Source organism: Aethalodelphis obliquidens, unplaced genomic scaffold (genome assembly GCF_003676395.1).
Source record: "Aethalodelphis obliquidens isolate GAN/ISIS:26980383/991018 unplaced genomic scaffold, ASM367639v1 scaffold1, whole genome shotgun sequence".
Taxonomy (NCBI): domain Eukaryota; kingdom Metazoa; phylum Chordata; class Mammalia; order Artiodactyla; family Delphinidae; genus Aethalodelphis; species Aethalodelphis obliquidens.
The window spans coordinates 95,842,435-95,846,860 of record NW_020837945.1 but is presented as its reverse complement, the minus strand read 5'-3'; positions in this window follow the sequence as shown (position 1 = coordinate 95,846,860).

Below are 4,426 nucleotides of genomic sequence, written 5' to 3'. Positions count from 1 at the left end.
AATTTGCCAGAGATCCCAGGTCTCTTTGAAATTACATTATGACTTTACAACTTAACAAAGGATTTTTTTTCAGTTAGGCCTCCATAAAGCATTTTTTCAGTTAGGTAGGCCTTGAGAAAGTCCTCTCCAGATGAAAGACAGCTGCTTCTGTTTCATATCACTCTTATCTTCTGAGATAACTGCTATCAGAGATTAAAAAAATCTTTTTCTCCACCCTAGCTGGACATAATCACTCCTTTCTCTGAACTTCTATAGCTCTTACTTGCTCTTCCAGAAAATCAGCAATTTGTTTTTACTGCCCTAGTGCTTCAGATTTTTATGTAATCTTGAATTATTTATCACCAGTTTATGTGTGAACTTCCTAAGTAGACTGCCCCAACTAGACTCAGGGGCAAAAGTTGCATTTTACATTTATTGTATGAAATATAGGGCTTTGTACCTAGTGGACATGCAACAGGTATTTCTTGACATTATTTGTGTTTCTATAGAATTTATTTTTAAAATAAGAAGCTATTAGGCTTAAGTTTCATTCTGTTTTTCCCTAGAGGCTAAGGGTGTGAGGCTCAAAGGGAGAAGCACCTTCTCTCCTTTGGACAATTACTAGTCACCCTCTACTTGCTTTCCTAGAGGAATGGAGACACCAGAGAACTAATAATTAGTACATGTACATATTTAAATATTTCTTAATATTACTATTAAAGGTTTTAAAATTCTATGAAAAGGATAACAGAGATCGGCAGAATTCCCCCCAGAACCCAGTAAATTAAACTAACTCTCAAGGAAACTCTGAGTTGTAGTTTTTAAATTACCGAGTCAGAAAGTAGAGAAACAGGGACTTCCCTGGTGGTCCAGTGGTTAAGACTCCATGCTTCCACTGCAGGGGGCACGGGTTCGATCCTTGGTCGGTGGAACTAAGGTCCTACATGGCTTGTGGCGTGGCCAAAAAAAAAAAGTAGAGAAAAGACATCCTGTTTCTCTTCTTTTTTGTGGTACGCGGGCCTCTCACTGTTGTGGCCTCTCCCGTTGCGGAGCACAGGCTCCGGACGCGCAGGCTCAGCGGCCATGGCTCACGGGCCCACCCGCTCCGCGGCTTGTGGAATCTTCCCGGACCGGGGCACGAACCCGTGTCCTCTGCACCGGGGCACGAACCCGTGTCCTCTGCATCGGCAGGCGGACTCTTAACCACGGCGCCACCAGGGAAGCCCCTGTTTCTTTTCTTATCTCAAGCTTGCTTTCTAGTTATGAGGTGGAAGAAGGAGATGGAATAATCTAGCCTCATATTGAACAGTGTCCTGCAGAACATAACCAGAATCTTTGGAACTGTTTAACTAAGGTAAAATAGAAAAGGTGGCTGAATGGAAGAGTGAGTATATCATGACATGATACTCAGTACACTGTCATGCACCTATAGGAACACAGTGAGCCTGTTAATGGATTATGATAAGAACAGGTTATGTATGGATTAAAATGATTCTCTAATAGCAATGAATCTCCACAGCATTTTAGCATGTGGTTAGATCATGGAAAACAAAAAGCAAATCAAAACTAAGAATTTTGTGAAGTTAATATTTTTTCCTCATCTGCCAGAAATCACTCAGTCCTTGTTTCAAATTCATGGTATTTTAAAATTAGGCTAAATAGTGGAAAACATTGGAATAATGATAAAGTCACTGTCATTTCAGTCCTTTGGACTTCATTTGTAAAATGAGGCGTAGATTTTTTGTTCTTCAAACTGTCATTGGGGGACCAGCAGCATCAGACCTTTTAAATCAGAATATGCATTTGAACAAAATCCCTGCCTAATTTGTATGGTTATCAAAGTTTGAGAAGACTGACCTGGATGACACAAAGTAACTTCCAGCTAGTAAATTCAACCATTCCGTGATTCTAGTTGGAAGAGTCCACCTTAGGTAAAAGGAGAGTCACTTTCTTAGGAGTTGTGTTTGACTTGAGTAAACAGATTGCTCAGCGAGTTGAACTAATTTTTCAGGTCATAGCTTTAACAAAGCAAACAGAAAATGAAGACTTGTTCTGCTTATATGGTGCTGTCAGCTTCCTTCCTATGACAGTAAGATTAATTTTAGTATTTAAGTGGACATAAACCAACAGGAAATTATTTCAATATTAAATTAAATAATTTAATATTTGTCGAATACCAACAATTTTCTAAGTGCCAAAAAGAACTTAGAAGGTAAGATTCCTGCTCTTGAGGCACCTAATAATGCTTTGCTTTAAAAGTCTCAGTGACTGGAGTCCTTATTAATTTAATTATAGTCTGATTCATAATTTGTTAGTTTCCAGAATGGGAAGCCATACCAATTCAGTAGACTATCTCATGCCTAAGTCGCAGGGTGATAAGCACGGTATACAGGTAAACTAACAGGCAGCTTTATCTCTGGAATGCTGTTCCCCTTGATATTGTACGTGTGATTAAGCAGCCAAAAAATCATTACAGACTATAAGCTCTGCTTTTCCCCCTTGATTTTTCTGTGGCCCAAAACAGGATGTGGTTTAATTCAAGGTCAGCAGAAATTCAATATGAAAAGATTTGGGTCCAGTAGGAAGTAGGTGGAGGTGGTAGAGAAAATGAGCTAGTCCTCTGTGAGAGGGGTGAAGACGGGTTGACGACCTTGTGTGGGAGAGGAGTGTACGCCAGAGGCTGTGAGAGAGAACTAGGTTATTATTTTCTTTTAATATTTATTTATTTATCTTGGCTGCGCTGGGTCTTAGTTGCGGGCTAAGAAGCACGGCATGTGGGCTTCCGAGTTGCAGCGTGTGAACTGTAAGTTGCGGCATGCGTGTGGGATGTAGTTCCCCCACAAGGGATCGAAACCGCGCCCCCTGCATCGGGAGCGTGGAGTCTCACACACTGGACACCAGGGAAGTCCCCGAGAACTAGGGTATTAAAGGAGGCCAATGCTGGGGTGGGTGAGCTGCTGGAGTGGGGAGAATTTATTAGATAAGGTTTACATTTTCAATTGGATACGCCATCCTCAAGAACAGGTTTGCCTCTTCAACTTGGAGGGTAGCTTACATTTAATGGTTGACTGCTGTTAGGGACAGCATACTTGGTGTGCCAACATCATTAAACAAATGATACTTCTAAAAGAAGTTTGTGTGTTTTAATGGAGGCTTTTTCAACCTGACATTTTACTAGTCAACTCTGTGCCTTTCAGTTAAGCCAGACACAAGTGGGTTCTTCTGGTTCCTAAAGAAGATGAGGTAGCACTCGGGAGCTGTTGCGATTATTCTTTGTCACTTACTGGCGCACAGTTTCCCATTTTGCATTTTTTCTCTTTATTGGTACATGTCCTGACATCCTATCTGGATTGTAACTTTCTTGAAAAGAAGGGGAGAGCGTAATGCCTGCACCAACTAACCCCATAGGAGTGAATTATGCTGAGGTTTCTCAGACATCTTTTTTTTTTTTTGCGGTACGCGGGCCTCTCACTGCTGTGGCCTCTCCCGTTGTGGAGCACAGGCTCCAGACGCGCTGGCTCAGCGGCCATGGCTCACGGGCCCGGCCGCTCCGCGGCATGTGGGATCTTCCCGGACCGGGGCACGAACCCGTGTCCCCTGCATCGGCAGGCGGACGCTCAACCACTGCGCCACCAGGGAAGTCCACTCAGACATCTTTGGCTATTCAGTGACTTTCATTAAGTAAATGTTTTATATTATTTTATTTATTCATTTTGCTGTCTCTTCAGCTTAATGGAACTCTCCACTGACAGTTCATTAAAACAAAGACATTTTATTTCAAAAGCAAAATAAGTTAAGGCTCAAACTGCCGTATGTCATTATCTGTACTGTGGGAGTGAGATTGGGGAACTGCAATGGAAATGAGTGTATGTGGCTGGAGTGAAGGGAGTACCCAGATAAAGCTGGTGGTATCAATGGGGCAGTGAGAGGGCACAGGAGAAAGAAGGGGGAAAGGGAGTCATGGGGGTATTGTTTGCTATCTATGCTAGCTCAGTAAGGTTAATTAACAGAATAAAAACTAAACTCTTACTAACAGCTGTCAGGATTCCAATCAGGAGTTTGGGTCACAGCTTTTGCTCTTGAAGGCTAAGTAAAACAATTAATGTAATACTATTAGGACATGATTACACAGGACATATGTCTACTATTTATTATCTCATTCCATTCACCAAGCAGTTTATTTCTTTGACGCACATTGGGACAAGCACTCTGATAATGAAAAAATGAGAGAATGTTGGCCAAAAATATTTTAAATCCCTTAAGCTGGTGGATTTGAGCATTAATTAATTTTTTTTCTATTCAAGTCATCACAGTGAGCCAAAAGTAAGTATAATTTAGCTCAGAGCCCAATATTTATCTCTACAGGTCACAGAGTCCCTCCAAATGATCAGGACTTGCAGTTGAAACACTTTTCTCTCTTTTTAGTGACATGATCAAATGCTTAATG